The sequence below is a fragment of the Lithobates pipiens genome, unplaced genomic scaffold (genome assembly GCF_037356315.1).
Source record: "Lithobates pipiens isolate NorthernLeopardFrog02 unplaced genomic scaffold, aLitPip1_a1.2 Scaffold_11, whole genome shotgun sequence".
In the NCBI taxonomy this organism is placed as follows: Eukaryota; Metazoa; Chordata; class Amphibia; order Anura; family Ranidae; genus Lithobates; species Lithobates pipiens.
Genome location: NW_027507696.1, coordinates 25,430,530 through 25,456,997, shown reverse-complemented (window position 1 = coordinate 25,456,997; position 26,468 = coordinate 25,430,530). Strand labels below are relative to the sequence as shown.

The window sequence follows — 26,468 nt, the reverse complement described above, 5'->3', positions numbered from 1 at the left end:
GAGTTTTAGTAGGGCATTTTCAGTGGAATGTTGTGGACGGAAACTGGACTGTAGGGGGTCGAGAAAGTTGTCGTCTGTGAGGTAGCGACTCATTCGGTCATGGCCAAGTGTTCGATGAGCTTGGAGGCAAATGGGAGCAGGGAGATGGGTCTTAAGTTATTCAAACAGGTGCGGCCTAGTGAGGGTTTTTTAAGCATGGGGGTAACCAGTGCATGTTCGAGCAGGGAAAGGTGCCAGAAGAGAGGAAGAGGTTGAGGATGTGGGTTAGGGAGTTTAGGAAAGAGTGGGAAGGTGGTCGCAGTAATTGTGAGGGTACAGGGTCCAGGGGACAGGTGGCGAGGTGGAGCGTATTGAGTGTGGTGTTGGACCTGATGTGTTGGGTAGGGAAGGAAGTTGAATGCTGGATATCTCCTTGCAAATTGTGTTAATTTTGCTTTTGAAATGGTTGGCAATCTGTTGAGCGGTAAGTAAGTTGGTGGGTGGGGGCAGTGGGGGGTGAAGTAAGGAATTAAGAGCATGGCTGCGTCTAGAGACTTCTAGTGTCATCTGTTTGCCAGGGTTGTGGTAGATGGGGCCTGGTTCTGCATGTAGTAAGAGGAGCAAGTACATCTAGGGAGGACGACAGTGTGTTGTTGTAGATGGAAGTTGTTCGGTCTGGGCAGAACAGGGGTGAGATTTTGTTGTAACGGCCATCAGTAGCAGAATGAAGAAAGAAAGGGTTGAGGTTGTGAAGGTTTCTGCAGAACCAGGCCCCATCTGCCTTACTTTCTGTGGGTAGTGGTTTGTGGGTTGGCAGCATGGAAGGTAGGAGACAAAGAATGTGAAACAGATACGGTTGTGATCAGAGAGGAAAGGGGGTGTTAGAGAGATTGCAGGGAGTGCAGGGATGGGAGAATATGTCGTTGGAGTGAGTGGTGGTTTGTGTCCATTGTGTTAGGTTAAAAGAGGAGGTTAGGTTGAGTACTTGAGAAGTGGTTGCAGTATGCAGTGAACATGGACAAAAAGAAAAACACGTACACTTTTCGGCCACTGGTTTAGAGGGGATATAAGATTATGGGCAAATCCTATTTAGATTGCTCATAAACAAATCTTTTCCCGGTCAACGCATAGAAAACCAAGCATGAAGACACACCTTAAGGCTAACCATACATGGTCTAATCTCAAAAGAATTTTCTTTTGAAAATCAGAAAATGTGTGCGTTTTGTGATCCAAATGGTGCCACCGTTGATTTCGAAATTTGACCAACCAAGCCTTCAATTTCACCTCCTGTTGCTACAGAAAAGAATTTTCGTGGTTGTGAATCTTCTTTTCTTTGCGAAAATTTTCTTTTCTTACACATGCGTGTCTTTTTTCTATTATATTTCTTGCACGATTCTCCCATCATCGATTAGAAAATCGTTTGTTTTTCCAAAAATTTCTAACATGTCCGATTACTCAAACTTGATGGCCGCATGAAAATCAGGTGTTGGTGCAACCAACTAATGGTGCAAAACACAAACTAAAAAATTCTCTAAATAAGATTTTCGATAGAAAATTCTTTCAAAATTCGACCTATGTACGGCCTGTCTAAGGCCGAGTTCATCTGCGGAGCAGTGTGGAAAACCTCAGCAGTTTTCCCGCACTGCTCCGCAGGCGACAGCTGCAGGAAAGTGTGAACGGGAAATATTGATTTTTTTCTGTGCCCTTGCAGAGAATAGCAGCTCTTTGCTATAGTGTGAATGGGCCCTAAAACAAACAAAGGCAGATTCTTGATTTTCACCGTACAGCTAAAAATAAGTAGAGTTGAAGGGAAAGTCTAGTTTCAACTTTTTTCGTCAGAACACAATAGAACCGCAGGGGAGATCGTTGTACTAACATCAGATAGTTAGTACAGCGGCTCCTCCTGAGCGGTCAGGGTTTTTTTTTTTCGTTCAGCCCTGCTGGGTTGAACAAAAAAATAAATAAAATAATGACTAGTGTGTACTAGGCCTAAGCTTAAGCCTATGAACTGACCAACCTGTCATCATACCACTAGTGGCTAGCCTGCCAATCTGTATACTGTAAGAAACATAAAAGAGAATGCATTTTATGGAAGTCAAAGTAAATGAATGTCCTAATTGGAAATACGGTAAACTACTTTCTCTTCTCATGTTTTAAGCACTTGGAAGAGTGACGCGTGGCCAAGAACGTACATAAACATGGTAGCTGGTTATTTAAGAATATCCCCACCATAGTGTAAAGTTCAGATTACACCACACAAAGGATCATATACTGTGTAATGTTATACGACAGGATGCAGGCACACCTACAAGTAAAGCAAATACCATCTGCTTATCATAAAAAAGTATAATAGAATTGTATTAGTGGTAGCACTGCTCGACTCCAGGGATTTGTTAATATCTGCATTAGGAAGACAAATTTATAAAACTGAATAATGTAATTATATACTAATGTATTTTGCGCAGAGGCACTAATTCCTTTATGATCCAGATGTTACATACATTAGATTAGCCATGTACAAGGTGACTCTGGCTAGATCAGCGTCCTCTACAAACCTCCGTCTGATGACTTTACTGCATTACACAACACAACAATCATACCAAAAAAAAAGTCAGCAAATTGGATCAGAATTGTCAGCTTAGGCCATAAAAACACTTAGAAATGCAAGTCATGCTCGCCGATAACTGGAAGCTTTACTTAATCTTTTCCTCTCTTTTCAGATTTATAACGAAACATTTTCATTGAAATGACATGCACTGCGTCCAATTCAGAAAGTGCTTGTGAGAAGGGGTCTGTCTTTGTAAGCCCATAACAACCAGGGCCTGGCAGGTTTCTAGTGCAGATTAGAAAATGAGGATTACCATGGGCAGCTCAACACAGTTCTTGCAGAGCTCATAGACACAGCGATAGCTTTCAAACGCACAAAGAAATCCAATCATTTAAAACACATCTTAACTATCACTACAGGCAAAAAATGGAAAAAGGAGAACTCCAGACAGCACTGTATTCAATCATTTATAATTAAAGTAGAACTAAAAAGCCAAAACTTTTTTTTTTCTTCCCACTTAGGATAGAGTAAGGTTGGCCATAGACAGAGTGATTTTCTTTCCTGCAACCAAGAGTTGCAGGAAAGATAATTGCTCGATTCTCTTATCAACACAGACAGTGTTGACAGAGGAATCCCTCCCACCAAGACACTGTGTTCTCCCTGCGGGAGTGCAGGGAAAGCTGTCCCTGCCGGGAGAACAGAGCGATTACTGCTAGCAACTCTATTCCTGCTGAACCGGCCAGGATTTGAACATTCTAGGGCCAGTTTAAGGGCAGGTTAGAACCCCTTTCAGATTTTTTGCCAACTGTGTCCCATTTGGGAGATTTACCTTCCCTCCCTCTCAAATTAAGGGGATCTCTTAACTAGTGTCCCCATTGGAAGATTTCCCCTATATTACTTTTCTGGGGAAAACCCGAAATTGCTTCAAGGCATTATACCGCGGTGATGCATGCAGATGCATGCATTGCCCCAGTACTGTTGTTTAGAGTGGACGGTCGGCTTTATTGTAATAACAACCGATGCGGATCAGCAGCCGCTCGGCTGTTATTACAAGCAGCAAGAGGGGACCTCTACTTCCACCACTCGCCCGGGCCCTCCCGTCCCAGCGCGAGGCCCGAGCAACCAGCCGGCATGTCCGCCAGCTGGCCAAAGACCCGAACAAAGCCAATGCTTCATTCAGGTCTCAGATTTAGTAATCCAGAAGCAACGTTTTGACATCACTTTCCGGATTACTGCCATCTTAAAAGGCGCCCGTTTAAAAAAAATAAAGTATTCAAAACCGCCGATCTTGACGTTTTGAATACTTTGAAGTGCAGAGGAGGGGTTTGGGGTCTTATAGACCCCTGATCTCTCCATAAACAACACCTCTCACATGCCTATTACTGTCACAAGGAACGTTTATATTGGTAAATACTGGTATCATATCTATCGATCGATCCCTAATACAGCACTCCCAAACCACCCTAAAAGATGCTGCTTGCAGGACTTTTGCCAACGTCACGCAAGCGAACCGCTCGGGTGCGAAAAGTCACACCGAAATGAATGGGAGGCGGTTTTCAGGTGTTATTTAGAGGCCATTTCACCCCAGTGTGAAACTGGCCTAGGGACAGATGAGTGGATTGAAGCAGGCATTCATCTGTTCCTAGCCACATGTAAATGGCTACTTAATCAATTACATATGAACAGCTATGAACACCTGCAGGCAGCGTCAGCCTATCATTGATTTCTACAGACTTCCAGCTCGCAGCAGACTCTACAATGAAGCAAAGGTTTCAGATTCTGCACTGTACATTTAATTTAAAGTGACAAAGCACAACCCAATAAAGAACTTTACCAAACCATTTTCCAAGTCAACCTATCCAGCTAAATGAAAAACCTCTACACCGAGCACCAGGCAGCACTTGGAAAATACCAAGAACTTGATATCCACATTTATATGGACAAAGCCTTAGATATGTTGCTGCTGGTACGACTGAGATAAGTAGTATTGTTAGTGTATTTATTATCACCTTGAACTGCAGCAATCACGGCATTCTCAGTATAAAAAAAAATAAAAAATAAATAAAAAGAATCACATATAAAACGTGGTTAATTTTGCACCTACATGGCATCTCTGACTAAAAATGCTCACCTTGCTTCCAGACAGAAACAGTCAGCTGAAAAAGCTGTAGGTATGCCTTGCCCTTGCATGACGCCAACAGGCACTCTATGACATGCGTTTTAAACCCTTTTAAATTAGAGGGCTTAAAAAGGATAAGCCTTTCATCATATATGTGTTTTACTTAGTAACCAAACTCTGGCCAGTTTTGTACACGTTTTGCAAGAATGAGGTCTTCAGATAATGTAAAGTTGATGCTCGTGCTATACATAAACCTGTAACTACTGAAATGAGGGACCACATCGTATCTGATAGAGAAATGTTTAAACCTAATAAAACCGCTAGATTTTTTCTTTATCCTCATCAGCTCCAACACAATATCTAAAAAATACCAAATTCTGAACTTTCATAGCTGCCACAGATTTGTATGCCCAAAAATCTTTTTGAAATTCTGGGTAATGCAGAGGTCAGTTGATGATCACACCACCGGCGTGAAAGGGTATAGATTACAAGGAAAGACGAAAGAAAGACGGAAGACGAAAAGACGAAAGAAAGAAGGAAGGAAGACGAAAAGACGAAAGAAAGAAGGAAGAAAGACGAAAAGACGAAAGAAAGAAGGAAGAAAGACGAAAAGACGAAAGAAAGAAGGAAGGAAGACGAAAAGACGAAAGAAAGAAGGAAGAGGAAAAGACGAAAGAAAGAAGGAAGAGGAAAAGACAAAAGAAAGAAGGAAGAGGAAAAGACGAAAGAAAGAAGGAAGAGGAAAAGACGAAAGAAAGAAGGAAGAGGAAAAGACAAAAGAAAGAAGGAAGAGGAAAAGACGAAAGAAAGAAGGAAGAGGAAAAGACGAAAGAAAGAAGGAAGGAAGAGGAAAAGACGAAAGAAAGAAGGAAGGAAGAGGAAAAGACGAAAGAAAGAAGGAAGGAAGAGGAAAAGACGAAAGAAAGAAGGAAGGAAGACGAAAAGACGAAAGAAAGAAGGAAGAGGAAAAGACGAAAGAAAGAAGGAAGAGGAAAAGACGAAAGAAAGAAGGAAGACGAAAAGGAAGACGAAGAGACGAAAGAAGGAAGACCAAAGAAGATGAAAGAAGACAAAAGAAATGTTCAGATCCCCTTAACCGGAACAAAAGTCTGCCCATATGTAGAGGCGGTACAATCCTCACCTCCTCAAGTACAGCCAAATCTGAAAGATGTGGTGACCTCATGCCACATGCCAAGAACAGACATACTTATTGCAGCATGGCACATATATAAGTGCCCATTTACACAGGCCTTTCACCAGTATGATGATGAATTGGAGGATTCTAGCTACCTGAAATAGATTAGCACTCACTATACCAATGTTTACTTCCTTACAGTAGTGTTTAGCATCCCTGTGTTGGCATTTATAAGCAATCATGGGAAGACTGTTAGCTTACTGCACCAAGTTCAAGTCAAAGAAAGGTTTGTCTTCCTGACTCAAACTCTGGAGCCAATTTACTGAAAAACTGGTAGTTGCTCTAGAGCTTAGTAAATGAAGTAAAGCTTCACTTTGCAAAGAGTACCCAATCACATATGATGAAAAAAAAAAAAAAAAAAAACAGCATAGCATGATTGGATGATGGATGTCAGCAGATCTGCTCATTACTAAGCTCTGGAGAAAATACCCTTGCAAAGTACAACTTCCCTTGCAAAATTCACAGTGCATTTGCCTTCAGTAAATCAACTTCAATGTTTATCATGTGTTATTTACAGAATTCCAAGTTTTAGTTTTATTTTACAGTAAAAAAAAAAAAATGGTTTAATTGTCTTTCAGGAATTCCTGTTTGGCCATTTCTGTAACCTAAAATTTAATTCTAGTCTGACTGCTGCACCCACAGTGGTCAGATAACGATCAGCAGCTACCCACCCCCTGCATGCCAAAACATTGTACAGTATTTGGGATAGCAGGACCTGTGGCTTCAGTCGCTGATCGGCAAAAGTTTTCCCAGCATCTCCCTTCGATCAAATGATCAACTTCTGTCAAGAGGGGAAAGCCACACAGTGATCGAAATTCGCCCAGCCCCTGCTGAACTGGACACATTTTGATCCATCTATGGCCAGCTTAAAGTGGTTACAAAGGCCGAATGTTTTTTTAACTTAATACATTCACTGCATTAAAAAAAAAAAAAAAAAAAAACTTTCAATAGCTTTCTCCTCCCCCCAACCCCCCCCTTAAACACTCACCTGAGTCTGATCTCAATCAAGCACATATGCCGCAGCTCATCTCACAGGAGACTCTGCCATTGGCTCCTGCTGCTGTCAGTCAAATCCTGTGAGCAGATCTGAGCCACGCTGTGTGCATATGATGCGATGTGGGAACCCTCACTGGAATCGCTCTGGTTCCCACATCGCAATAGTGTGAACCGGGGCTTAAGGTTTTCTCTAGTTGTCAATGGGGTGGCTCCTAAAAAAAAAAATCCTACTGGCTACAGAATTCAATATTAAATACAGAAAAGCAAACTTGTGTCATGTAGTATAAATTTAGAAAAAAGCCGAAATTGTTTTATACTTTTTATCTGTAAAAAATAAAAAAAAGTTACTTTTTGCAAAAGTTTATTTCCTTCTAAACCAGTATGCGTTGTTGGCGATTAGCAGCTACCAGAATGCAGTGTCATTAGTTACACTGGCCACAAAAACCCCATAATTTTCCGTGTAAACACCTGGATTTAAAAAGATCAAAGAGGGGAAAAAAAAAACAACAAATGTGGTAATCTGTACTTTGTTAACACCAATGTACTGCAGAGATAACACAGGAAAGAAACCCCCAACAGCCAGATGCTTTTTTCCAACCCTCATAAACTGCACAACATAAAAGGATAAAAGGATCAGACTATTTTCATTTCCATATCAGTGTTTTATCAAACTAATAAGTACAGCCAATAAACATTTACATGTGTGGCTGCAATCATAATAATTAAGATAAAAAAATAAAAAAAACACAACAACCTTGAACTATACATAAACCTTTTCATAGCTAGCCATACACTTGTAAAATCTGACCCCACTAACGATTTGTTAAATTTTCGAATCATTAGCGGGGTCAAATTGTTCATTTTCAACTGCAGCGATGAGAAAATTCAAAGGAGCAGAATTAACGTTTTTCTCCAGGAATGAATTTCTAACAGTGAATGTGGTTTTTATGCTGTGAAGTTCATTCACTCCAAAAATTTCATGTTTAAATCAAATGAAATTTTGAAGTGCTTTCCAACAACATTCATCAACTTTCAAAGGAATTTTAATTCGAAAGTTTGATATTTGCTGAACAGAAACCTCGTTCACAAGAACGTTTCATTCATTCAGATAACAACATTTTCCCAACATTCTCCTTCCATTTTCATGTCACCACATTAACCATTATAAGATCAAAAGAATGTTTGGACAAAGCCATTTTTAATTCGCTCACCCTCTTTTTTTGGCGTGTTTTGCACATTTCAGATACTCACCCACCCAGCAGATCCAGCGTGTGCCGCCGAGACCCCTCTTGTCTTCTGCCACTGCCTGGTCCCGTGCCGCCATGTTGCTTGTGATGCATCAAGAGGTCCGCTGGCTCTTCTGGCGTGCCTACCAATGATCTAACGCCAAGCATGAACCCTCCTCCTTTCTGAATGAAGATGCCTCCTGAGATATGCGACGTGCATTACCAGGGAGGCGCAACAAACTCTGTGCAAGTGGCCGCACGTTTTTATTAAAGACTAGTCATGTAGTGCAGTGCTCATCAACTCTGTCTTCAGGGCCCACTAACAGGCCAGGTTTGCAAGAAAATTGAAATACATCACAGGGGATTTAATTTGCTGCTCATTGATTGTAGTATTCTAGTCTGCATCTACTCAAGGTAATGCATAAAACCTGGCCCATTCATGGACCCTGAGGACAGGGTTAATGACCACTGATGTAGTGGATACAGCTTGAAGGGTTAGATCCCCCCGTTTTTTTTTTTCTATTGCTGTACCCCCTCGGGAGATACATTTTTGCTCTAGCTACCACTATCACTGAAAGAGAAAAGTTATGGGAATGTCCTCCGATGGGGACATCTGTTCTGGTGGCAACGAACGCCGGCCGTCACTTCCCAACTTACTCGCAGACTTTGCCACTTTTAAGACCATGTCCAACCTCCAGATTAATTTCACTAAGTCAGAAGCCCTGAATGTCTCTTTGCCCCCAACTGATCTCTCAAGGTGCAAAGCAAATTCCCCTTTTAGATGGGTAAATGACGCCATCACTTATCTAGGAATCAAACTTCCGACACGCCTGTCCAACCTATACTCATACAATTACATCCCCCTGCTCCAAAACATTCAGAAGGATCTTAAAGCTTGGGCGTCTGGACTGTTTTCCTGGTTTGGCAGGGCAGCCATACTGCAGATGAACATCCTCCCTCGCTTGCTTTATATTTTTCAGACTATCCCCATTCGAGTTCCCCCGACATTTTTTGCCTCTTACAGGGCTGCCATTAGTCAATTTCTGTGGGGTAAACAACGCCCCAGACTCAGCCTTGAGAGACTCTCCCTACCCAAATTGAAAGGTGGTATAGGATTGCCAGATGTATCCAAATATCATTGGGCTTGCCAACTAATACGTATCATTGATTGGAATGTGCACAGGAGTTCGAAAGCTTGGACCAACATAGAACAGGTATTTGCTCGATTTCCGCTAGGTTCACTACCTTGGTTGGACCCTATTCATACCCCCCAATCTTGTACACAGCACCCGCTCGTAGGAAGTACTCTAAAGGCATTTCAGAAGGCCTGCAGACTTCATCGTCTCTCCTCGATACAGAGCCCCCTGACCCCAATTAGACAAAATCCGGACTTCCCGATAGGTCTATCTCCCCTCTTTATGAATGAATTCTGGCCTCTTGCTGAGTTTCAGGCCCGACACCTTTTTACTAATGGGAAGTTTCTGAATCTCTCTGATGTACCCTCGAGAAGTCCGGATTTACCTTGCCCTCTCTGGACGTATTTCCAACTGAGACACTTTCTTAATGATCCCCACAAACGTGATGACTTCTCTAGACCACTTTCCCCATTTGAGATTCTATGTTCGCAAACGGAACAGCAGCGACACTTAGTCTCCAGCGTGTATCCCTTACTATTCTCGACTCATGATCCTAAATCCAACATTGCCACCCAAAGTTGGGAAAGAGACCTCTCCATCAATCTTTCCTCTGCAGATTGGGAAAACATTTATACTCTTATCCACAAGGGTTCCGTCAATGTGTCAGCCCAGGAAAATGGCTTCAAAATTTTCTCTAAATGGTACAAAACCCCAACTAAGTTGAACAAGATCTCCCCATCAATTCCTCCCACTTGTTGGAGATGTTGTGAAGGTATTGGTTCAATGTTACACATTTGGTGGTCCTGCCCCAAAATCCAACCCTTCTGGAAAACAGTCCACAAAATTGCTTCTGATGTCACGACTTACCAAATTGACTTTTCTCCAGCCCAAATGCTACTACATTATTCTTCCATTCCCTTCCGACACTATCACCGCTCACTTGCTCTACACCTAATTAATGCGGCAAAGATGTGCATCCCTGCATTCTGGAAATCTACAAAAATTCCCACGACGGCTGATTGGTTTCGGCGCATTTCCAGAATTGCTGAGATGGAGGAGCTCATTCATCAATCTAAAGATACAGCTAACAAATATAGGATTGTTTGGTCCTGCTGGACTCATTTTAAATTGTCCAATGAATATAAACTTTTGCTCACAGATGGCGAGGCGTAGTTCCCAGAACCAAATTATAGGTGTACCATACTCCCCTTACTCTCTTTGGGCAAGTTTTTCTTTTTATTTTATCCTTTTCCCCGGTCTTTCCTGCACCCCCTTTACCCTTTATGGGCTGAGTTATTGTTTTCTTTCTAGATGTCTCTTCAAGAGGGATCGCTTGAGGTCCGAGACCGCATCCCTCCATCTCTCTTGATGTTACTGAAATGACTAATTGACTTCGTACTCCTTTTACTCTTTCTGTTACATCTGTATGTTTTTAGACGCTTTTGTTCGGTTATGTTACAGGCAGATGCTATAATATGTCCACAGACATGGCGCATGCCTATATTTATTATACACTGCCTTCCTTAGCATTGGTTCACTGTTTGACTTATTCATCTATCAGATCGACTAAGTTTTAATGTTTCATAATCACTTCTTCACCTGTGTTGATGTTGGTCTTACGATGCCTTTATGTTAAGTGCCTTCTTCCATCGCACTGTGACCACATTTTTTTTTTTTTTTTTTTTTGTACTACATTGTAATGGCCTTGTTTTACATATACTGTATGCTGATTGTTTATTTCCAATAAACCTTTTCATTTGGAAAAAAAAAAAAGAAAAATGAATCAATTCCCCCAACTATGCTAAACAGCATGGACAGAGGAATGTCCACTGCAGGCTATTGTATTGTGTGTGAAAAGCGCGCTCATAGAACATTCTCTCTGCCTGTAGCAACCAACCAGCTTTCAATTCTACAGGTCACTTTTGAAAATGAAATATGGATTCTGATTGGTTATTGGGCAGCAAGCGATGCTCTTAGCACAATTGTTATATATAAGATTGCAATAAAGTCTGCAGGTCAATGCTAGACATACATGTATAGATGGCGAACTAGTCTAATCCACACTGCCAGCATTTGTATTCAGATAGCCCAATAAATGTGGCTGCCTGGATACCCAAAAAGTGACTACATCTGATAGGATTCAGTCGCTGTTTATTTTCCACCTGGATCAGCCAATTTTTAAACCAACATCTGTCAAGCCAGGTCTTGCTTGCAGGGTCCCCCAGGACTTGAATTACAGGCAACTCAACGGGAATTGGACAAATTTCAAGCCATCTATGGCCAGCTATAGCGAGGATTCCCTCCATTTTTGTAGGAATGTCCCCCCCCCCCCCCACTTATGGTTGCTTGGGGCAAAGGAAAAAAAAAAAAGATTTTGTGCCCTGACCCCTTGATCTTTGCTTTTAATACTAAGGGGCTATGCAAATTGTAAATGCCTATAACAGATCAATCTGTTGTCTGTGCCCACCCAAAATATGGTGTATATACTGCTGCTGTTAGAAAACATGAACACTGTGTTCATTCAAGGATGGAAGGGACCAGTAAATTACATATTTACCAGCCCCTTCCACCGCTCTCCATCCTGAAACATCCCCCTGTGTGCCCACAGCAGCTGCCAGCAGGAGAGGAGGGAAGCGATGCAGGGGAAAGGGGCACACAGGGGGGACCCAGACAGCATATGGAAGCAGTGCAAGTGGGAGAACCACTCTCCCTGCAGTGCAGTTGGAGGGAGAAAGAAGAGGAGAAGCTGGCAGCACTGCAAGGGTAAGCAAAAGAGGATTGGGGTCCTGATCAGCAGGTGCCCAGGCCTCCCCTTTTGAACTGTTGGGGTCTGGGCTCAGTACAGGACCGTTGGCTGTACTGCCTTATCAGTGGCCCTGTGTAATATATACAGCATATTTATGTTTAACTAACCATATTATGGTTTGCCGAACAAGCAGCTAAGGATATGGCTGACCAGAATACATTTATTTAAAAATGACCTTTATGAAATATTCACAGCTTGCTACAGCATAGGTTAAAACCAAAGCCCTGGGAACTCAGCTAGAACATCAACCACATTCAGGCTATCTACAGAAAATACACAGAACCCTAAATTTATTCAGTCATGTCACTGTTTGAAATTATGTAAAATTTCAAGGCACCCGGTCTAAAATGTGGTCCCCAGTCACATCAAAATCCCTTTTTCACATCAGGGTCTCCACTTTTACCCCCCCCCCCCTCACATCAGAGTCCTTAGCTCCCCCCCCCCCCCCACACTCTTTTCCCACATCAGAGTTCTTAGCAACCTGTCCCTTTTTCACATCTGAGTCCTCAGATTTCCCCACCCCCCCACTTCCTTTTCACATCAAAGATCTCAGTCCCACCACCCCCTGCCCTTCACATTACAGTCTTACGCCCTCACTTTTCACAAGACCTACCTTCTGATCTTCACCACAGCAGGTCAAAAACAGAGGTGAACTTCCATTCCCTTCTAAATGCTTGGAGCTGCCCTAAATGCTACCCTCATAGATTCACGTCATGCATTTGCTACTGGCCCTGCACCAGGGTGATGCCTGGCAAAACTAATGGGCACAGCGCGATACCCTTGACAACCCCAGACAGCACACTAGGGTGGCACACTCTGCAAGTGTATCATTTTTAACGCTAGACCCCTTTCACAGTATCAGTTGGTAGCCTTCATTCTCTAACACCAGCAAGTTTGGAATCTTATCACAATGCCACTTTCTACACATCAGCTCCAACAATGCTACCTGTAAAAGCACTGGACAAAGCAGATCATGTCCTACATGACTTTATATAAAATAAAAACAGCGAGTCTTGATACCAATGAGTGTCAGATGTGATATGGAAGCAGGACAAATCCAGAAATAGAACGTGTCTAGGAATACTATGTGCAACAAGGTTCTGGGCCATCAATGCTGCAAAAACCTTCAAGTATAAAAACAGCTAATGTGCTGCAGTGTAACAAAAATACTCTGTATGTGACCTTCTCTCTAAAGTATTCATTCAAATCACCTGACAGCTACAAGAAGGCTTGTCCTGCCAGGAGTACAACTAGGATCGCATAGAAACATTCAGGGGGAATTCATAAGGCCCCTTTCACACAGACGGCTGTCCTGCCGCAGTTTAGCATGTTTTTTTCTGTGAAATTCAAGACTCCAGGCACAGCGATCAGCTGCATTTGTACAGTGAAATTACCTGCGTTTATGTGTAGTTGCGTTCAGCTGCAGTTATCTAATATAGTCGTTCCCATAGCAACCTTTTTTTTTCTTTTCGGTCCCTTGAATGCCTTCTCACGCTGCTATCCGCAGTTGACACAAAAGACTACAATTACCTGCGGTTATGTGCATATAGCTGCGCTACATCACACCTGGATGCATTCAAGTCTATTTTTTCTATTCGCACCGAACCGCATGTAACGAAATCGCAGCTAAACGCTGTGTGTGAATGGGGCCATAGGAAAGCATTGTGTGCTTTTAGCTGCGGTAGAAAACTAGAAAATCCGCAGATAAAAGCACCATTCTATCCGTCCGTGTGAAAGGGGTCTAACAGTACTAAAGGCAGTTTTCTGGTGGTAGTTCTCCTAAGAATGATCTGCGTCAAATATCTTCACCAGTGTTGATAACATGACAGAAACATGCAGCAAGTTCAGGTGCTTCATACTGCCACCAATTTCTGCACAGTACTATATCCCTGGCCCTATTATATTGTTGGCTGGGAGATTACCCGGCTGAAAGCTAAATGTAAACAAAGGGGACCCCCCCTCCAAGGTGATGTCTTGGTAATGCCCATATTTGGGAAATGACTGGTCACTGGGTGGATGGAGTTTGCTGAAGAACTAAGAGAATAGTTCCCCATCAGGTCCACTTTACTTCTGAATGGCAGAGCCCAACATTGGGCGGACACTACTATCCACCTATTGCGGTGCGCTGTCAATCAAACGTTAGGAGGGCCTGTCGGGAAACTAGTTTCTCAGCTCCCCATCAAGCTCTTGCCACTCTTAGTACAAAACTTCTTGACCACGTGGCCAGGGTGGGCAGCAGAGCATCGAGGAAGGAGTGCCCAGTATCAACACCTTGACCTCAGTGTGGGCACCAACAGATCCATGTACCTGTCTCTGACAGGTACATGAATTGGGCACAGGCACCCACAATTTCTGTGCTGCATCCCAAAGGAATACTAAAGAGTGTCTATGACACACTTTATGAGGTCTCCAGAAGATGTTCAAGCATTAAAGTTCCAAAGCTTTGGATTTCCTCTCCCTTTCAGTCCCAATGACAGTAGTCACAAATATATATATAAAAAAAAAAAATCCAACTTTTTAGGTACACAAAAGTATTTTTTTTTTTCTTGTTTTTACACACACACACACACACACACACACACGTAAAATAAAATGTTTTACATTTCCTATAACAGTAGAGGAGCAAACAAACAAAATCCCCCTCGGGACTTTAACCCCTTGCTTACTGGGCACTTATACCCTCTTCCTACCCAGGCCAATTTTCAGCTTTTTAGCCCTGTCGCACTTTGAATGACAATTGCGTGGTTATGCTACACTGGACCCATATGACATTTTTAGCATTTTTTTTAACACAAATAGAGCTTTCTTTTGGTGGTAATTAATCACCAGTGGGGTTTTTTTTTTATATATATATTTTTATTTATTTTATTTTTTTTAAGCAAAAAATAAAAGACCATTTTGAAAAAAAAATAAAACAGTTTTCAAAGTTTGCTATAAAATTTTGCAAACAGGTAATTTTTCTCCTTTATCGATGTGCGCTGATGAGATGGCGCTGAGGAGCAATGAGAGGCGGCACCGATAGGTACCACTGGTTAGCAGTACTGATGGGCGCTAGTAGGTGGCACTAGTTAGCAGCAGTAGCTGTCAGTGTATGGGACCGATGTCCCTTTTACACAAGCCGGTAATTGGTTTATTTTTTTTATCTTCAGGCTGTCATTATGAGGAAAAAAAAAAAAAGCAGATTACCACCATTTGTTTACATCATGTGATCAGCTGTCATTGGCTGACAGTTGATCATGTGGTAAAGGGCCGGGATCGGCCCTTTACTCCTATCTGTCCCAGACTTAGTAATCACAGAGCATGGCGTATGGTCAACACCAGCACAGGAGGACATCCATGTACGCCCTCCCGGCAATCTAAGCCCGCGCTGTAGCCATCTTCCAGCTATAGCGCGGGCATCAAGTGGTCATAAAGGTAAAAACACTATTCTAGTATTATATATATATATATATATATATATATATATATATATATATATATATATATATATATATATATATATATATATATATATATATATATATATATATATATACACACATACACACACACAATTATTTTTTACAGTATTAAAAGATTACACAATAAAAGAAGCTATATGGTTTTGTAGGTACAGAACCAATGGTATACATCTTAATGAATCATGCATAAAAAATACTATGGTCGATCCATTGAGCAGAGGAGTACCCGACTAGCTTCAGACTTTTTCTTTCTTCAGGGGTGTAGTGCAGAGAAGCATATGCATAGAAATAATGATACAAAGCCATAACATATGACGAGTTAGATGCGGTCACGGAGTAGGTCAGCAAGCTGGAGGGTCAATCGCATGCTGATGCGGCTGGCGTTTTCACGATGTAGGCTCCAGTTCTGGAGATCTTTGTTTCTGTATTTTGATACTTACCCTGTGATCGATCTCTTGGAGTAACTATCCTTGTTCTGTTTTTACAAACGATAGTGATTTCAGGCATTTTGTCCTCATTTCCCTGCCATTTGGGAATGTGATGTGATATTTGCTGAGTGGGCCCTTTTTGTTGTCCCGTCCTCCTTGACCCTCCAGCATAGGTTATTACCCCCATTTGATCTACTCAGTGACAGCATCTAATAGACTGTTATATGTTATGGCTTTGTAGATAGTTTTTTTTGTTATTTCTATGCATACGCTTTTATGCTCCTCCGCACTTTTGTCAGCAATGGTATTGTTCAAAATCGGTGCAACTCCAACTTTTTATTTTTCGGTTTCAGGTGCGACTTGCATCTGTGCAGGAAGGTGCACCTAAAATTGCACTGATCTGCGGCTTAGAAATCGTGCTACTTCAAGTGAAATAGCACGATTTCAAAGTCGCATTCAGTGTGAACCAAAAGCTGCTTGATTTATTGAAATCAGCTGTTGAAGTATAATCCAGCGGTAGTGCCATACAGTAACCACATGATAGGACACATCATTTTGCGCCCAGCTCAGTGGTGACATAGGAGGATGGAGGCACAGCACGCAGAGGGGACACAGGAATCGGACACTCTCCGAAGTGTTGAATGCTGAATACTCTGATAGAGGCTGCAGTGTAAGAACAAGAAATAGGAGATTCGGGACACCAGAGATCTGAGTGTAAAAATTCTTCTATTGCAGAGAACGTCCATGTAGATTTATGCTGGTGATGAACAAGGTTAAAGTGGTTGTAAACCCTTACATAAACCCAGTAAAGTGACTGTCCTCCAGTGATACACAGAGATAAACAAATCCCCCTACATAAATTATACCTGTCTATCTGCAGCCCTCTCTTCTCTACAGCTGGTCAAAGTGCTGAATTTTACAGCTTTTCTAAGAGTTTAGAGCAGGAATCTTCAAACTACAGCTCTTTAGCTGTTGTGGAACTACACGTCCCATGAGGCATTGTAAAACTCTGACATTCACAGACATGACTAGGCATGATGGGAACTGTAGTTCCTGAACAACTGGAGGGCCGTAGTTTGAAGAGCCCTGGTTTAGAGAAAGAGGGCAGGAGGCTGAAGTTACACCCTGCAGAGCTCAGTGAGGAGATCTCTGGGAGCTTATTGGAAAGGAATGGACACACCCCCCTTCTCACAGCACACAGGAACACCGCTGTACCGTACAACAAGGCTTTAGCACCATTTTATATCTAATACACCCAGCAGGGCTGAAAGGAAAAAACCAAACAAAAACAAACCACTGACCGCTCAAAAAGAGCGGCTGTACTAACAATCTGATGTCTCCCCTGCTGTATTATTGTGTTCTGACATGGGGGCTGCCCCCCTGCCAGAACACTCTTGTCAGCGCTCTCAGCCATTGGCTAAGAGGTTGATAGGGAACGGATCAGCAGAACTTTTTCGGTCACACCCCTTTGACAGAGACCAGCCGAATGGCCGGCTTCTGCTGGACCGCATGCAGTACTCATAGGCTGAATGTTGGCTGGTTTCTCCTGAACCAGACAATGCTGTCTGGCATTCTTGGATTATTTTTGGATAATAAAGCCTTAAATATCCACTACTTAATGGCCCTGTAATCTATTTTTTCATGAAATCACTACTGTGTTTTTGGATTCCATGTTGCATCCACCATTAACTCCTGAACCTCTCTTACTCCTGTTTGCTTGGAATGAGCAACACCCATAAGTTGCAGCCATCTGAGCCACTCCATATACCTACACACCCTATAGTCCCTAATCCATCTCAAGAGTAAGCAAGAGAGGGTGGCTACATACAGTGGGATCATAGACCAGTGGTCATCAACTCCTTTCCTCAGGACCCACTAACAGGCCAGGTTTGCAAGATAACTAAAATACATCATAGGGGATATCATTTGCTGCTCAGCAATTGCGCTATTTTGCAGGATTGCAGCATGCATTTCCCCAAGGTAATACATAAAACCTGGCCTGTTAGTGGGCCCTGAGGACAAGGTTGATGAGATCAAAAAGGTAGTCACCCTTTAACTGGAAGTCACAGCAGCAAAAAAATAAAAAATAAAATAAAAAATGAAATAATAATAAATTAAATTTGTAGGCGACAGAGCAATAGACTATACTTTTCTGAGTTAAGAATGTGTGAATATAATATATATATATATTTTTTTATTTATTATTATCTGTCCCTTTTGCTAAAAATGTGTGTATGTATGTATGTATGTATGTATGTATGTATATATATATACACACACACACACACACACACACACACACACACACACACACACACACTTTTTTTTTTTTTTTTTTTTTATAATAAAATAAAAAAAAATGAATTTAGTGTCACTTGTGTGAGGTATGGTGTGTCTAGAAGCAGCATACAAGTTTGCCCGCCATAGGAAGAAAATCCCGCAGCCCCTTTCCCTATCCCACAATATGTAAAGAGGCTCCTTTTTATTTCACAAGCTTTTATTGACATTTTTTCTCCACATTTACATGCAGCCCGAGCTGTCCAACAAAAATGACAGGGGGCATGGGACAAACCATAACACCGCCAGGGGGGCTCCAGCAGCCAATGCTCTCTTTTCTTTTAAAGACTTAACCTATGAGAATAAAAGGCGATTGTGGTAAGCACCCCTGGCAGTGTTACACTTTGTCCCTCCCTCGTCACTGTCACTTTTGCTGAACAGCTCAGTCTGCATGTAATGTGCAGGAAGAAATAAATAAAAGCATGCAAAATAAAAAATAATAAAAAAAAAGAATGCATATACTAAAACAAGGCATGCGGCAATAAAACTGATTTTTACAGGACACAGTAAACAACCACTACAGCAATTATGAAAAAAAAAAAAAAAACATACACAAGACCCGAGCGCAGTAGTAGGACTGATCACCATGTACTCTTTCAACTGTCAGGACTGCGCTATACTACGGAGCTAAATTTAGTATCCATGTTACAATAGCGTATATGTTTAAGCAGCTTTCTCTTCCTTATATCTTATATCATCCAAGGCAAATGCCCCCAGGAATTGAAGCATCATCAGGTTACACTATTAACAATGGACAAACTGTATAGTCATGCAAAAGCCAGTAACGTCTCTCCAACAATTACCCTTCAAGAGCAGCTCATTACGTATGTACTGGAATCCATCAGAAAGACTGTGTGCACCATTTATATAAGAAATATATATATATATTACAATACTAAGCAACTTATACAAGAACCAACCCTTAGTGAAAATAAATATACACTATATGGCCAAAGTATTGGGACACCTGCCTGTATGCACAAACATTTTAAATGGCATCCCAGTCCTAGTCCATAGGGTTCAATATTGAGTTGGCCCACCCCGAGCAGCTATAACAGCTCCACTCTTCTGGGAAGGCTGTCCACAAGGTTTAGGAGTGTCTATGGGAATGTTTGACCATTCTTCCAGAAGCACCTTTGTGAGGTCAGACACTAATGTTGGAAGAGAAGGCCTGGCTCGCAGTCTCATCCCGAAGGTGTTCTATCGGGTTGAGGTCAGGATTCTGTGCAGGCTAGTCAAGTTCCTCCACCCCAAACTCACTCATCTATGGACCTTGCTTTGTGCACTGGTCCAAATCACGAGCCAGAGTTCGGTCTTGTAAACTACCGTACGTAGTCTAGAATTAACATTTATGACACGGCAATTGATGGAATGTTGAAATGCAGAGCACATTCTCTTCTTCTTTAATGGGATAATAATGAAGCTGCTTTGCTGGTGATACTGATGGAGTTATGGCAAACAAATTTTAAAAGGCTTTTGTTTTGTACGATCTGAAAATCGCAAATCAACACTCACCAAACTTCTAACATGAAATTAGCAGAAGGGGCCCAAAGGGCAGCGCTTGAGAAATTAACTTCTTCTTTATACTCTCATAGTACGTCACTAGGTTCGTGTTTGTCAAACGACAATATGCGGATAGTTAGTATGCTAGACAAAATCCTGTACATGTGCCTTTGAGAAAAATGTGAGGCTCGGTCTTACAACAATCAAAACATATGTACAAGGCTTTAAGGTGTCAGCATACCAAGACATTTTGGACAATTTCATGCTCCCAACTTTGTGGGAACAGTTTGGGGATGGCTCCTTCCTGTTCCAACATGACTGCACACCAGTGCACAAAGCAAGGTCCATAAAGACATGGATGAGTGAGTTTGAGGTGGAGGAACTTGACTGACCTGCACAGAGTCCTGACCTCTACCCGATCGAACACCTTTGGGATGAATTAGAGTGGGGACTGTGAGCCAGGCTCTCTCATCCACATCAGTGCCTGACCTCACAAAGGTGCTTCTGGAAGAATGGTCAAACATTCCCATAGACACTCCTAAACCTTGTGAACAGCCTTCCCAGAAGAGAGGAAGCTGTTATAGCTGCAAAGGGTGGGCCAACTCAATATTGAACCCTCGGACTAAGACTGGGATGTCATTAAAGTTCATGTGTTTGTAAAGGGAGGTGTGCCCTGCCAATATATAGTGTGTATTTCCTGAGGAAGATGAGTGTGTGCCTCGTCAACACAAAACCTTTATTATGGGTTCACCTTTCAAGACCCATGAGTGAGAGAGGGAGAGGGGATATAGTGTGTATAATAAATATATATTTTTTTTTTTAATACACACATACGTATATATTTTATACACACAAAATCATCTTGTACAGCTTTTTATTAAAGGAACCCTACAGTCGCAACATACATTTTATGACATCAGCAGCGAAATAACAGGCTTGCTTGAAAAATCTCCTTTCATTATGTGATTGCTGCCTGTCTGCTGACCATCTCTTTCCAAAACTTCCTGGATTCCCAGCATGCGTTGCAGCTTCTCCTCTGCTGTTTACTTTCAATTTCCAAGGACTACATATCCCATGGTACCTTGCTGATTCCTCTACTGACTCCGCCTCCTGAAACTCCTCCTCTCCGCTCCTCTGTAGTTTAGACGGCAGGACCTGATTTCTGTGACACAGTAGTGCCTACACACAGTAGGACGTAGTGAATACCAGTCACAGAATTCAATGCGTGGAGATCTTCACAACGTAACATTACTTTGCAGGGCTGAACGAGAGTAATCTTAACATGTATGGCTAACCTTATTCCCCCACCCATGGTGATCATTATTAATATTTTGCTGGTACCTACCACCCTAGATAGCAAGAGGAAAATATAACTATGTGAAGTTTCAAAGCTCATCAGATAAGAATAGGTTTAGTTAGGTCATTTCAGCGCTGGAATGCGCATTACGACAGTTAAACAAATCCACTATTGTGTCGGTCTGGACTGAAATCTACAAATCAACTTGATGGGAGCGCCCTAAAAACGCTATCTCTTTTACAGAGTTCACGGGTTAAATTACAACCAAAGCAGAGGCGAAGCCATTCTCTAGTGATAATAGAATAGCTGAGGACAAACAGTCCTGACATGTTTACAATGGCACAGGACCAAAAGGCTAAACTCTGCTGGACATCCAACAGGTGCAGCTTAGAGAATTGCCATTTCCGTTTATTACCCGACCCAAACCACACATACTTCACACTTTACAAAACCACCTATCCTCCACCGCAAGAAATAATTCTCACAATTATTTTCTCTTCAATAACCTGCCACATTTAATAAAAATGTCGGAATATTTTGTTTGGTAAACAAGTTATGTTTATTTTCCCTAAATACTTCGCTTTTTTTTTAATGAAAATTTCAGATTTTTGTTTTGTAATTTATCAAGTTAAAATATTTATATATATATATATATATATATATATATATATATATATATATATATATATATATATATATATATATATATATATATATATATATATATATATATATATATATTGATCACATTAGATATTGGTTTTGCTAGATATTTCCCAATTTACTTGTATAATCCATCACAATATTTTGTGCTAAATATTTCCTAAATTTCTTTTCATATTTTTAGCTAGACATTTCCTTTTTTTTTTCTTTTTTTTTTTTATAATCATATCAAATATTTTTCCCCAAAATATTTCCTATTGTTAACATAATATTTTTGCTAAAGAGTTCCCTTTTTTTTTTTTGTGTGTCATTTTTTTCTTGCATAATCTACCACATTAAATATTTTGCACTGAGGCTGGGTTCACACCTATGTGACTTGGATGTGTTTTCCACCGCATCCAATTCGCACGTCAGGAGATTGTGACCTGCTTCTCTATGTAGCCGGTTCACACATCTTCGGAGCTGCTCTGCGAATTGCACAGGAGTACTGTGCGTTTTCTGGTCCAAATTCAGCCCAAAAAATTGGGCTAAAATCGGACCGGAAACTGTGAATGGAGACCTTCTATGAGCCACTTAGTTCCTCACTGTGTGAGCCCAAATACTGCATATATATTTTATTATTTTTTTTTTTTTTTATTTCCTTTTCTTAATCATACTTTTAAAAATCTCATTCAAGATTTTTCTTGAAATATTTCCCACATATATGTGAAAAGAGTGGGAAATATTTATTTATGTTTTCTTCTTTTCTTTGTTATTTGCTATTTTTTTTTTCCTAATCATACTTTTAAAAAACTATTATTATTATTTTTTTTTTTTTTTTTATAATCATATTCAAGATTTTCCTTATAACCTATTATATAATATTTTTGCTTAATATTTACCCTTTTTTTTGTGTAAACTACCATAGTAAATATGTTCTAATCATTTTTGAATATCACATTAAATATTTTTTCCTAAATATTTCCCTTTTTTTTTGTATGATCAATCACATTTAATCATTTTTCTTTTATTATTTCTCAATATTTTTTAACAAAAAAAAAAGGAGTTTCCCATAAAAAGCAGACCTGTTTTTACATGTGTACCCTGCGCTGAATAACACAAGACTGCCATGAACAAGCCACCTATTGATCTTTCACCAGCTCTGCGATTTTATAGTATTAATCCAACGCTGACATACAGTAGGGGAATCCATAACAGTAATCACATATATTCTGTAAGACAGGGAGTCTGGGAGGAAGTAAAAAAGCAATCTGCTGAGCGTCATTATTAAATTATGGCATTTACGTTAAACCAATTTGCTGTCAAAAAAGGGAAGCAAAATACGCTGGCAGGGAGGTCAGCTCTGGAGTCATCATACTTGATGCTGGTAGTAATAAATAATAAGTACATAATAACGTCCTCCCACACAACATGCATGACACATGGCTCGCTGTCACTGCACAGAACCAAGCACTTTCACTGGTGCCTTGCTGTGAAGTGCCATCACACAGAGGAGGGGGGAGGGTGGGGGCTCTACCCCAGGAGGGGGAGGGGGTGATCACATCTAAAAAGATAAGCTAATGAATCAGGTGGGCGAGAAAGGAGAGTCCTGCTGTCCTACTGGCTCATTTAAAATGAAGGAGGGGGCACTGAACTGGGAAAAACTCACCCACATGATTTCTCATGGATGCAAAAATACGCATTATTAGGTGCCCATTCACACTGCTGTTATTTAATGCATTCTCGCGATGTGGTTCCCTGTAATAAAAACGTGTCTGCGCCCATCTCAGTGCTGCAGTGCATTTTTCTTTTTCTTTTTTTTTTAAATACCCATCTTGTATATATATATATATATATATATATATATATATATATATATATATATATATATATATATATATATATATATATTTTTTTTTTTTTTTTTTCGTACATTGGAAAGCCCATAGTAGTCACTGGCAGCGCATCAAAATGCCCAGAACAAGCGTTTTGATGTGTTGGCAACAGGTTTTAAAGCAGAAATAAACTCCTTCCTCTCAGTAATCGGATGTCCTCACTCATACCAACTTCTGGGTTTGAGGTCTTTAGCTATCTTGATGGGCCAGCGTAAGCTGGCGCAGCTCCTGCGCATGCGTGGGCCGTTCACCCCGACACACGGGCACCATGCAGGCAATGTACCATACTTGGCGTAGATGCAGCTCAGTGTACATTTTAAAAGAAGTCTGCGCACAAGCGAGTAACTATTTGACTTCAGAAGAGAGAGAACATAATAAATATCAGGCCTAAGTGTAATCGTTTTTCTTGTAGGTTTAGTTCCACTTTAACCCCCTACCAATCGTGTAATAATATGTGGTGGCTTTAAACGCCAGCATGAGGTTAGTATGCTTAGATTGTAAGCTCTAAGGAGCAGGGCCCTCTGATTCCTATAGTATTAAAGTTTATTGTAACTGTAATATCTGCCCTCATGTTGTAAAGCGCTGTGCAAACTGTTGTCACTATATAAATCCTGTATAATAATAATAATAATTCATGTGACCGCCATGTAAGCCAATCATAATAAAGAAGCTGCACTTGAATACCCACTTACGCCCCCCATTCACATTAGTGCGATTTCTTCTGCGACAATGGAAATCACACTATTCTCTATGTTGCCTGTTCACATCAATGCAACAGTGTAGTGCGAATTTTAAAAAACGTGCTTCTTTTTGGTGCAGCGTAGTGTGTTTTTTTGCCCTATAGACTTCAATAGGAGTGCACAAATAAACAAAACGTACACAGGGTTTTGTGTTTAAAATCCAGTCTCCTCTTCCTGCATAAAAATGCATCAAAAACACAGTAAAACAACAGCATGATTGTGTAGAAGCACTAGCGTGAACCTATATATGTAGCAGCAAGAAAGGTGGGCTTTACTGTGCATTCCCAGCGCACTGACAGCTCTTGGTAAAGGCTACTGATCGGGAACCAGCGGGACAGGATCCTGATCACGTGACCACTGCGAGAGCAATCACAGAGGTCACATGGTACAGAACCCTTGGCACCCCAGATGTTTTGGAACTACATTTCCCATGATGCTCATGCACTCTGCAGGGTAGGTGAGCATTATGGGAAATGTAGTTCCAAAACATCTGGGGTGCCAAGGTTCGCCATCACTGACCTAGGCTAAAGAGCCGCCAGGAGGCCGCGCGGCTTCTGTACCATGTGACCTCTGCGATTGCTCTCTGTGGTCACGTGATCAGGATCCTGTCCCGCTGGTTCCCGATCAGTAGCCTTGACCAAGAGCTGTCAGTGCGCAGTAAAGCCCACCTTTCTTGCTGCTACGTATATATGCATTACTCGATGTTAAGCCTAGGTTCACACTGGTGCGTGCAGAACACACCGCACGTATTTCGTAGAGGAATCGCACCGCATTCCTGTGTACATCACATGCGATATCTGTGTGGTGCAATTTGAGCCATACAATCGCATCTGCGCCAAAAAGGCTGCAGGACCCTTTTTTTTTGTCCCCGCACCAAAATCTGGCGTTTTTGCAAACTGTTTTGGGGTGTGGTTAATCTAACATCGACACCCGCAGCAGATCGCATAGACACCGTGCGGGGAAAACAGCGAATCTTGTGCGCTTCCTGCATCCAATCAGTGTGAACCAGGGCTAAGGGGTTAACAAGACTCAATCAGTGGCTGTTAACCCTAGCCACTCCAAATTAAAGAAAAAAAAAATGCACCTGCCTAACGCCACAAAAAGCACACATCGAACGCACACAACGGATCGAAATGGGCACATAGGGGTGCAAAACGCTTTCAAAACATTCTAGTGCAGTGTGATCAAGTGTCAATAGTGTATGAAGAGCTTAGATAAATCTGAGAAGGGGGGGTAATGGAATCCTAGAGAAGAGGGCGGTATCCCATATCAACCAATCTCCTCTGATGAGTGATACGCAGGTTGCCATGGGCAACAGCAAGCCTGAGCCCCAGCTCTCATCCCTATGGAGACACGTAGTGCTGCCATGGGTCCCCGGAGTGACTGGGAGCAATGTGCACAGATAGTAGAAGGCAGGGAGTGTCCCCACATAGAGGAAGTGAGGAGTTTCCGTAGGCGGACACTTACCTGCTATACAGAGTGCTCCGGTGTCCGGGAAGTTAGCTCCGTCCTGTGCAGTATGGCGGAGTGACATAGACCCCGCTCAGCACCAAGTCTGCTCAATAGAGGAGCGCAGCCTGGCAGGAGGAGGAGGAGGCGGGGGGTGGGGGAGGGGATGTCACTGCAGGAGGAGGAGGAGGAGGATGGGAGACAAGGAACCTGGGCAGCACTTTAATACAAAGCAATGATAAACCTTCGCTTTCCGCCAGGTTCAATGATATTGGAATGCTGCTCCCCCGGGAATGCATTTCTATGGGCAATTATTCAGCCATTGGGCTATTGACTGACAAGCCTTGTGTCTATCACATGTTCATTTGGGTGCTAAGAGTCTCTATTTCTATGCTAATGATTCCCTGTGACTTGTAAAAGGCAGGTAGGACTCCATCACAAAGTCATGTTTCCTATACACAGGGATTCAGGGGGAAGGGATTGTCTGCTCGGGCTGGGCAGGGGCATTGCATTTCTAGAGAATGGGGGGCATGGGCTGCAGAAATATGGAGGAATGTGGGGACATATAGGAGGAATACATACACAAACATGGGGGGGGGGGGCACAAATAAAGAAAAAAATAGACACAAACATTACAGAAACATGGGGGGGGGGGGGGGGCACAGATGAAGAAAACATAGAGATAAAAACATTACATAAACATGGGGGGGG

At 41.7% G+C, this 26,468-nt stretch overlaps 1 protein-coding gene across 3 annotated transcripts in view; it reads right to left on the bottom strand.

The window, feature by feature from the left end:
• The window catches only part of SEMA4D (semaphorin 4D), a 152,294-nt gene extending 126,361 nt beyond the window's left edge, over positions 1-25,933 (bottom strand). For 2 of the 3 annotated variants that reach the window (XM_077469943.1, XM_077469952.1), the window contains exon 1: positions 25,776-25,933. The gene's annotated coding sequence lies outside the window, so the exon portion shown is untranslated. The remainder of the gene's footprint in view (positions 1-25,775) is intronic. The other variant, XM_077469934.1, reaches the window with a different exon arrangement.
• Between the last annotated feature and the right edge of the window lie 535 nt (positions 25,934-26,468).